This window comes from Ailuropoda melanoleuca, chromosome 18 (genome assembly GCF_002007445.2).
Source record: "Ailuropoda melanoleuca isolate Jingjing chromosome 18, ASM200744v2, whole genome shotgun sequence".
Taxonomy (NCBI): Eukaryota; Metazoa; Chordata; class Mammalia; order Carnivora; family Ursidae; genus Ailuropoda; species Ailuropoda melanoleuca.
In genome coordinates this window covers 3,355,418-3,366,056 of record NC_048235.1, presented here as the reverse complement: position 1 = coordinate 3,366,056, position 10,639 = coordinate 3,355,418, and positions in this window count along the sequence as shown.

The window sequence follows — 10,639 nt, the reverse complement described above, 5'->3', positions numbered from 1 at the left end:
AAGTACTATTGGACTTAGGTTGAATACTTAGTGCAGAAGTTGGAGCTTTGTCCTATAGTAATGGAGAGGCTTTAAAAATGTTTCTGTAGAATTTTTGAATAATATATATACTCATAGTGTTAAAAAATACATACTGTGTATCTCTTTCACCTGCCCTGTGCCCAGCCCCGCCTCTAACATCCTCAGATAACCATTTTTATTTGGTTCTATCTGTATCCTCCCACAGGCTCTTTATGCTAGAAATACACACTTTTTCCCTCCTTTTACACAAAAAGTAGCATCATACTCATTCCTTTTGCTGCTTTGCTCTTTTCCCTTAAAGTTTGCCTCCTAGAGACTTCTCCTACTTTTGTAAAAGCTGAATGCTATGTGATGTATTATGCTGTGTAACGTATTTGTTAGTCTCCTACTGATGTTTGAACAGTTTTATCTTTCACTGTTAAAATGTAAAATCATCAGTTCGCATGTAGCAAGGATACTTCCAGAATAAATTGCAAGAACCAGGATTGTTGAGTTCAAAAGATATTGAATTTCTTTTTTTCTTTTTTTTTTTTAAAGATTTTTTATTTATTTATTTANTTTTTTTTATTTATTTATTTGACAGAGATAGAGACAGCCAGCGACAGAGGGAACACAAGCAGGGGGAGTGGGAGNATTTATTTATTTATTTATTTGACAGAGATAGAGACAGCCAGCGACAGAGGGAACACAAGCAGGGGGAGTGGGAGAGGAAGAAGCAGGCTCATAGCTGAGGAGCCTGATGTGGGGCTCGATCCCACAACGCCGGGATCACGCCCTGAGCCGAAGGCAGACGCTTAACCGCTGTGCCACCCAGGCGCCCCAAAAGATATTGAATTTCTAATTTGGATCATTATCAACACTTGTCATTTCTGGACTTATGTTAATTTATATTCTACGTGGTGCTTCTCTTGCGATAGCATTACCGAGAGCATGCTACCCAACTTTTAGATTTTGACAATCTGGTTGGTGAAATAAGTAATCTTGGGATAGTTTCATAACCGCTTTTGTTTTTAAGAGTGAATTTGAGCATCTTTTTTGGACGTTGAGATTTTTTTGTGTGGTTATCATCAGTGAACACACTATGCAGCATTTTGGCACTTTACTGCGTCAGTGTTCTTATAAATTCAAAGGTGTTAATTATAAGTTTGTGATAGAAACCCTTAAAGATCCCATGAGTGGCGAATAGCATTTTTCCTAATAGATTGTTTGCTGTTTGAGTTTGCACATGGCATCTTGTCTGTCTTGCCCTCATACACTTGGCTTAGTGGTTAGAAGGGTCCATACCTTCCCAGTATTCCATACACATTCTACCATTCTAAAATTTTCAGGTTTTTATTTAATATCGACTCTTACACTTGATCCTCTCTTTAGTTAATCTGATGTAAAATGTGGGATAACACAGGTAATCTGATAACATCTAGTCAGTTGTCTAAACACAGACTGTTTCTTAATAATCTACCTTTCCTCAAGCAGGTTGCCAGCCACCTTTTATCAGGCACCCAGAAGAGATGGCAGGTCCCTCCCCATGAAATAATAAATGTAATACCAGACTGACACACACAACCAGATTCTTAAAATTAGCTGGGTCTCGATAGTCTGCAGAAGAAAAGGTAATGGTAAAAGTAACAAAACCCATGGAAACACTCAAAAATGAAAGATGAAAAGAAAGTAAATGAAGGGAAATACGCTATCACATACACCCCCCCCCCCAAAAAAAAGTATTTTCAGGCACCAGGGATAATGCCACAGGGTGCAAGCCCACAGGAGAAGACACGGATGGATGGAACACAGTAGGGTTCCCCACCCCCAGGGTGTTTATGCAGACACCACTTCACTTGGTTTTTGGGTTTTGTGTTTTTAATATATCTTCTGTTTTCATTCTAATCAATATGATTTCCTGTGAGTTTCCATTTTGGGTTTTTGTTGTTGTTGTTGTTGTTTTCCTTTCTGCATTTCTCTTCTCTCTGTTGGCCACTGTGTTTCCTGCACTATTTGGATTCTCCCTTAGGATCTCACCACTTTTGTCTTAAATTCGGATACATTTTTCTTCTCTCCTCCGTTCTGCAAGCTCAGGTTTTATCCTCTCCTGTGGCTTCATCACCTCTTCACAGAGTTATTTTGTTTGTGCTTTGTAATAGTGAGTGCTACCTTTAAGATTATTTTTTGAAAGGCAGAGAAAGTTTTCTCCTAATTTTTAATTGCGGTATGACATCATCTTCCTAAGAATATTTGTCCATCTGTTGACAGAATTGTCATCTTTTTTTTGTACTTTGAAAAATTTGAGTGAATATATCTCCTTTTTTGTCTTAGTCTTTTCCTCACCAACCGTTGGCAGAAGTCCCTGGAGGGCAGGAGTAGGACGACTTAGATGGCTCCCAGCCCAACGGCCTCTCTTCCCTCCAGAAGGAAGAGAAGGACCAAGTCCATCCAGTGCCCTCTCCGTCAGTTCTCTGATAGCCTCTCCTTTTTTCTTCTCTGGACCAACGTGACTGCTGGAGAACCACCGGGGCTGGTGCGCCTGGCCCGGTCCCACAGTAGGTGTTGCAGGAAAGATGGCCGCTTCCGCGAGCGCCAGCCAGCTTCCGATGCTACGCCGGGAAGCCGCGCATCTTTCCTTCAGCCAGTAGGACGGGGCTTTGGCTGCACCTCTGTGGCTTTGTCAGGCCTTGCATATGCCTGTCTCCCCATATAGCTGAAAACCGAGCTTATGTTTTCTGCCCCTTGTCCTGATGGCGTTTGTCTGAGGTGCAGGTGGAATGTAGTAATGAAAGAGGCGGGTGCAGTAGCAGGGGTGGTGGTCATAGTGCGCAGGACAAATTCTCTTGCACACCACCTTGCAGGCCTGAGACCCTCACAACACCCCGTGAGCTGAGCACAGCCATCTCCACTTCACAGATAAGGTAGCAGGCACAGTGGAGGTGAGGCCGCTGGACCCCTGGTGTGCACTTAGCTGGTCAATGGAGCCGCGGGGATAGGAACCGAGATGGTCTGGCTCAAGTCTCCATGCTTTTAGCTACCGTGTTGTGTGTGGTCATGCTTATGCCAGAAGTCTGGTCTGACCATTTCATTTTTTAAATTTTTAAAAAAGATTTTCTGTATTTATTTGACATAGAGAGCATGCACAAGCAGGGGGAGCAGCAGGCAGGGGGAGCGGCAGGCAGAGGGAGAAGCAGTCTCCCCACTGAGCAAGGAGTCCAGTGTGCCACTCGATCTCAGGACCCTGGGATCATGACCTGAGCCAAAGGCAGATGCTTAACTGACTGAGCCACCCAGGCGTCCTAGGTTTGAACATTTTAGAGCTTAGAAGTTACATGTGTTTTTAATTATAAGTGGCAGCAGCATGAGGGAGAAAGGCAGAGGGTCCCTCAGGTAGGCAATGAGAAAGGGACAGGTGGGGCTAGATAGGGAGATAGATAGGGGCTACATGATAAGGCTCACAGAAATCCCCAAAATGTGGAGGCGTAAGGAAACCAGAGATAGGGGAACCCTCCAGACCACCCTGCCCTGGGTGTTTGAGGGGGAAATCTTGTTTGTGACAGTCTCCTATGGTCAATGGAAATTAAACAGACCCTAAAAAGAAGCGAGCTATTAAAGATGTTATCACTAGTCCTTAATCAATGGTTCTGCCAGTAGAGAAGTCAAAAAGATTTAGGTTCCCTGGTTAGCCTTCAATAAAAGACCAACCCTGAAAGCCCTCAGAGGTAACCCTGTCAGGACCCCTTTCTCTCCTCAGAGCTTTTTCTGTATCCTTGCTTAATGAAACAATCGCTTTACTGACTCTCCTTGGGCCGTGAGATTCATTCTTCGACTCCATGAGACAAGAGCCTTGTTCTCCCACTTCAGCAATTTTCTCAAAGTTCTGTGCATGCAGGAACCACCTGGGAGTCTTGCTAAGATGCAGATCTGACTCAGTGGGACCTGGGAGTCTGCATTTGTAACAGGCTATCCAGGCGCTGCTCATGTACTCTGATAGCTAGGATGTGCGACACTGGTCAGGTAGCTCAGGGCAGAGATAAAGGGAGTCTGAACTAGCACATCATCCTCAGGTATGAAAAGAATCAGACAGAAGTGAGAGAACGTAGCTTCAGGATCATGAAAACTTGACAGGTGGCATATGGGCGATGGGGAATGAATGGGAAAAGATGACTCCGTTTTTAACCAGGGAGATGCTTTCAACCTCTGAAGAGCAAACGTAGGAGGCAGATAGCTAGGCAGCTTTGGAGATGTTGGGTCTGAGTTTTCGATTTTGAGTTAAAAGATACCCATTTGGGAATGCATAGCATGCCTGAACCATGGCCACAGGTGACTCACCAGATAACATAGAGAACTTCTGGAACTTTGAGACACATCTGCATTTAAAATATGGTAATGTAGACTAGTCAGCAGGTGGGCAAAAGCAAGGCAACTGTGGAGGAAGTCCTTTGATGACTGGCCTCCATTCTCTCATTTCTGGGACATAGATGACAGTGATGTGATTGGGGTCCCCTGGTCCTTAGGGACAGACAGGAAAAGGAAAGGAGGTCCTCCCTGATTCATAGTACTTGAGACAAGTCTATAAGTATGGAAAGAAGGAAAAGTTTCTTGTCTGATTTCGGTCAGGAAATTCAACCAGAAACAGACTATAAAAGCTCATCTCTTAAAACATTCCTGAGTCTCTTGGAATATTTCCTTTGATCACGAGTCCACAATTCTAGGAACCAGCCTTTCTCTTGCTTATCAACCTCCGTATTTGTTTGGTTTCCACAAATTAAAATCCAATTAAAATTCAATCTGCCTCCCTTTACCTACAGTCCCTTGGTTAGTTCCGGTCTCTGAAATGAATGCACAATGGAAACAATCAAGACAATGGTAAGAACCAAGAAATTGAAAGTAATGTGTCTCATTTCAGTCCAGTGCTGAAAACTGGACCATCAATTTTGATTAAACTTTGCGTTGATCTGAGAATCTGTTTATCCATAACGAGCTCCCATTAAATGCCTTCTGTAGTGAACATATGGAAACTCCAACAAGATCAGTCCAAATCAGGGATTGACGTTTCAGGAGGTAATACCACAGAGCATTCCTCACTTCTCCCCTGTGAACTCTCATCTTTCATCAGGATTCCATTGCCCAAACCATGTATCTTTTGGAAATGCCTGTGCCTCTCAGTTACTTAGGCCTAGCAGACATGGTTCATGCCCTCAGGGAATGTGGGCTCTATTGTAGCGGGGGAATGAGAGGCATTTTTGAAGTATTCCACATCTTCAAGAGAGGAAATTGGAAAGAATCCCTTATGGGTCATTAAAGTAGGCAATGTTGTTAACTAGAAGGTGATGAAAAGTCACCAGGCACCTACAGTTTGGGATTTGAAAGGGCACAGAGGGGTAGATGGGAAATCTCAGACTCTCCTTTGCCAAATTTCCTTGTAGACAGTCCTTTCTGGTATCCACTTTGAACACAAATATTATGAGATCCTTGTGTCAGCTCTGTATTTGCCTGAAGTCTAAATATGATAGAAGTTTTTAATTTTTATACTTTTGTTACCTCTACAGGTATATACACTTTGTATATGCCACCCACCTACCCCACCTTTTTTGGGCTGGAGAATGGAATCACATGCTGTCTGGAAAATCATTTAATTCCCTTGCCCTTGGATTTTCTGCTTTTCTTCTCATTCTTTAATCATAGTCTCCTGTTAATTTTCTTTCTCTTTTCAAAGAACAGTACATAAATAAGGTTTTAAGAGTACATCAAGAGTGCAATCAATCTATTTGTACAAACCCAAAATACACATAAGCATTTCAGCATTTATGAAAAATATAGCTGAATTGCAAGTATTCTTAGGATTAAGTACATTTCCTTTTTTTTTTGTTAGACTTACCAAACCACTCCTATTAATATGATATTCTCATGCATTATGTAACAGCTGAGAGCAAAGAGTAAAGTCTGAGAGCCCTACATTTTAGACTCTTGATTGCTTTCATGAAGGGCGGGAAGCCTTGCGAGCCAAACCCCCACGAGCCACATTGAATCGGACCTGTAATGTAATGGTAGTGCAAATTGCCTAAACTCCTACTGCAACTACTATCAGAACATTTCATGGGAGTTAATTAAATTTTCCAATATTTCTTGAGAGAAGAACAAGGCACTGTGACTTTAAAAATAGATCTGTAAACAGAAGTAATAAAGAGTTTGGAATACAGAACTTTAATGAAACAAGAAAGGGAAAAATACATTAAGGAGAAAATCATAATGAATCATAGAATGTTTAGAGTTTAAGCAGTCTTTGGAGAGCTTTGTTCCAAGCCCGCATTTTAAGTCTGCCGCAGGTGGTAGGTAAGTCACAGAGCATCATAACGATTTGGGTGCCCACTCTGTGAGCATAACTCTCTAGGAGACTGTTAGGCACTTGTGAATGTTTCTTTCTTTCTTTTTTCCCTTCAGTCCACTAGGGCGCTCTTGGGTGCTTTAGCAGCACTAATTTCCCTACGGTAATCTTGAACACTGAGGCTATGAGACTGTGTAGAAATTAAGCTGGGCCTTAGGAATCACTCAGAATGGCCTAGGATCTGGGTACTCAGACTTGTAACTCCAGAAATTCAATTTTGACCATTTACCAAGAAATGATCAGGCTCTGGGGGATGGACAGATGCAGAAGTGACTTATGCTCACGTACTAGAAGTGGGAATCAGCGAGACAATGAACTTCGTAAAACATGTAATACTGTGCATGGCAATTAGCATTGGTAACAATGAAAATAAGGTAATTATAATTGTTATCATTCTACATGGTTAGGTCCATGCAGAAATCCCAGTTATGTCTGAAGCATTTTCATTACGGTTATAGCCTGACAAGATAACCCACATCATCTTTGGGGACACTAAGGTTTAAATAACCTGTTTCTAGAAATTACCCTCTTGGGAGTAGTGGGGGAATTTAGCTAGTCCTTACTAGATCCAAAATGATACAGGGGAAAGCGTTCTGATTAAGACTCCCGAGATATGGTTCCAGTCTCAACGGTGCTATCATGAGGTTATAACCAGAGATTGCTCTGACCTTTAACCTTCTCATTTCCAAAATGTGGAAGTTGATCTTGGCGAATTCCAAAGTTGTTTCCAGGCTTCATGTTCTGAAACATCAAGGAGCTTCCTTTTCTAGACACCCTAAGCCCTTCTCTTACCTTCCCGCTTTCTACTGACCCTCGTCATGGTATTACCAATCAATTATCATATTTTTATGAGGTACAGTGATTTCTCAGTCAGCTGCGCTGCTCAAAATCTTCAAGAAGGCAGAACCTGAGGCACAGAAGGAATGCTGGCACTGAATCCTGGAAGCCCGAGACTAGAGCAGTGCAGGTGAAGAACATGGCGGGGGCGAGCATGGACAGCGTGCTGGGAGATGAAGAGTGGACTCGTGTGCTGCAGACCCAGAGTGCGGGATACTAATCAGGTCTGTTTGCTCCACAAGTGCGATAGTTCCAGGATGCTGCGCACAGAGAACCCATACCTTGGAGTGGTCCCCACAGGAAGAAAAAAGTGGGGGGAAAGATCTATCTGTGCCTTGCGCATTGGTTGAGTTTTGCCACTCTGGGGAGCTAACTCCCCTGCACCTCTGGACCGTGTCATGTAGTGCCATGGCAGACCCCGAGGGAGCCCAAAGTCCCGAACGTGCACACCGCCCATGACATAAGTGAAGGGCATCCGTGTGCAGGTAGGACTCTGGTGTCAGAGCTTGGAAAACCCAACAGGGGCCTTGACAGGGGTGATAGTGATTGGGAGGGCTTTGCAGAAAGAATGCAAAGGCAGCTTATCTGACAGGTCACACAAAGTGTGTGTCCCACATGGTCCTCCCTTGTACCATATGTACCACTCTGATGTGCCTGTGCTCTCTGGCCGGCTTGTGCACTGTGATGTGCATTTTCCCTCTTCTGTTTTTGTGGAAATAAAGCATTTTCGCTCTTTCTATACAAGTGCAGTCAGAGGACTCTCCCCTCCCTGAAGCTCCAGGCTATTTGTTGTCTTCTGTAAATCCTAGGATAAAAGATTAGTGATCCGAACAACAGTCTGCATTGCTTCAGTTGGGATGAGGCCATAATTGATATTCACTGTCTTTCTCCTTGACTACGCATCTTAGGGTTCTCTTATCCTCACTGTGACCCATCTGGGTTTATGGTCTGGTGGGGTGATCCAGACATTGAACCTGAGGGCCTGGATCCTTGGTTTATCTCCCTTTGTTGGGTTGTAGTTGTTATATTTCCTCCCCAAATGGTCATTGCCAGGCCATGGAAATGCAAAGAGGTTCCCCATGTGGGGTCCAGCTGTCCTGCCTGCCTGCACTGTGCTGTGGGAGCCCTGCCTCTTCCTGGTAATTAGGACGGGACCCAGCCAGGGCAGAAACCCCGTTTTTGCCCATGCATCCCTTGCCCTAAGAAGCTAAAAGAGCCAGGTGATGGTTGCAGCTTCTACTCCAGTGGAACTCAGATGTCTTGGGGTATTACTGCCTTGTCTTCTCCTGGGATTAGGGCACTAACCAGCAGAGTGCTAGATTTTGGCAACAGGAAGCCCAAATACTGAAAATAGGTCATTGGGTGTGATAGTGAGAGGGACAACTTCCATTTACACACATTGGTGACGGGACCCTATTGTGAGCCATTTGGATCCACTGTGGGACAGATTTGGGTTCACACTCCCTTTTGTTACCTGTCTTCTCTGAGCTCCCAGTCTACCCTGGGGTTGATGGTGGTGCTTTTAGGTTCTCAGCTCAGACCTGACTTGTGCCTGTCATTGAGAAGTCCAGATAGTCCATTTTCCCCGTTGCCTGGGCACCCTGGAGGGTGACCACAGACCCCTTTACAGAAGGGTCAGAAGAATGACACAGTCTTCTTGTGGAATGGCACAGCCATTCTGCAGAAAGTGTCTTCCCATGGCAGTGGCTTCTGTTCAGTAACAATGTAGTCCTTATGATTATGCAAATAACCCGTTAGTCAGCTGTTCATGTGTCTGACTCCTAAGGAAATCATGACCTGAATCATTATCACAAATAAACACCCAGATTTCCACTCTGGTTTTGCTGCCATGACAGCAACGACACCCACTTTACCTCTGATGCTGGAAGACTGCCCCTGCCTGGCCTTTGCCTTTCCATAGCCCTAAGACCCCAGTGATAGCCTCGTGGTCCCAGGACCACAGCACTGTCAACCTAGTCAGGCAGGACACTAAATTTCAAAAAATATGCAGGAGCTCACCCTTAAGAGTCTCTTTTTCACATTCTTAGTGGAGTGTCCTCTGGGTACCAGGCACTATAAATCCATTCTAATTTCTTACTTCCCGCTTCAGATTCCTTCAACACTAGACTAGGAAAATTCTGGCAGGTCCAACTCATTTATGATAGGCCATCATTCAGTCTTTGTTCCTAGGAACTTCCTCAAATGTTTAGAGCTGTCTCCAGGGATTCATGACAAAGCATGAAATCCCAAGTCATGGGTGAGCGTGCTCATGTCAAAGAATTGTCCCCTACCCAGTCTTGTACTCTGCTCTCAGATATGCCAGGAATTTACAGATGGCCCTTTTGCATCTCCACCCCCTTTATAGTCAGGTCCTCCTCTTGATTCTCAGCACTCTGGGAGGTAAGGTCCTCTTGAAAGATGCCTGAGGGACTTCAGCCTTGTGCGCCTGTTGTAAGTTGGAAATAAGTGTCCTGTGGCTAATGTTGTGTTGTACCCCCTCTGGTGCCATCAGAGCAGCCCCTGCACCGCACGGCCACTGTCCCCATGCTGGCTGGGTCTGCAGCATCTTGCTCTCACACCGATTTGTCCTCCACCTGTACCTCATCTCAGTTAACCACTGGTGAATGCTGAAGCACTTTTGATGCCACTGCTTGCCAGAGGTTAATATCATCTTGCTATAGACTGAAAGTTTGTGTTCTGCCAAAATTCATTCATTGAAACTCTAATCTCTAGTGTGAGGGCACTTGGAGGCGGGCCCTTTGGGAGTAATTAGGTTTAGATGAGGTCATGAGGATAGAGTCCCCAGCATGCAGATTAAGCCCTTATCAAAGGAAGAAGAGACAAGATCTCTCTCCGTGTTCCAAGGAAAGGCCAAGCAAGGACATACCCAGCAGGGCCCTCATCAAGAATCTGACCATGTTATTGGACTTTCAGTCTGCAGAAGCGTGAGAAATAAATGTTTGTTGATTAAGGCTCCCAGCCTGCGGTATTTGCTATAGCCTCTTGAGCTAACTAAGACACTTGCCACCCCTAAAGGGCACCTAATTTGAGATGGAGGAGCAGTCCTTCTGCACATCTTCACGCTGAGGGCTGCTTTTCAGAAGCACTCTGGCCCCAGATGTCTTAGCCTGGGTCTTTCATAAAGCAGAGTCCAAGGAGAACTTCAGTATGTTCACAATGTTTTGGGATTTTCAAGCCTAAAGTGGTAAGGCTGTGGCTAAAAGGGGAAGTGTGGGAGAAGGAAACAGGTGTAGCAGTGATCCTTCTTATGACTGCGCTGGCCGCCACTTCACTAAGGGCCAGGAAGATACCCAGTGCCTTTGTCAGCAGGTGTGTCTCTTGGAGTGTGGGATTTTGAATGTGTGCAAGGGAGAAAATCACACACACACACACACACACACACACACACACACA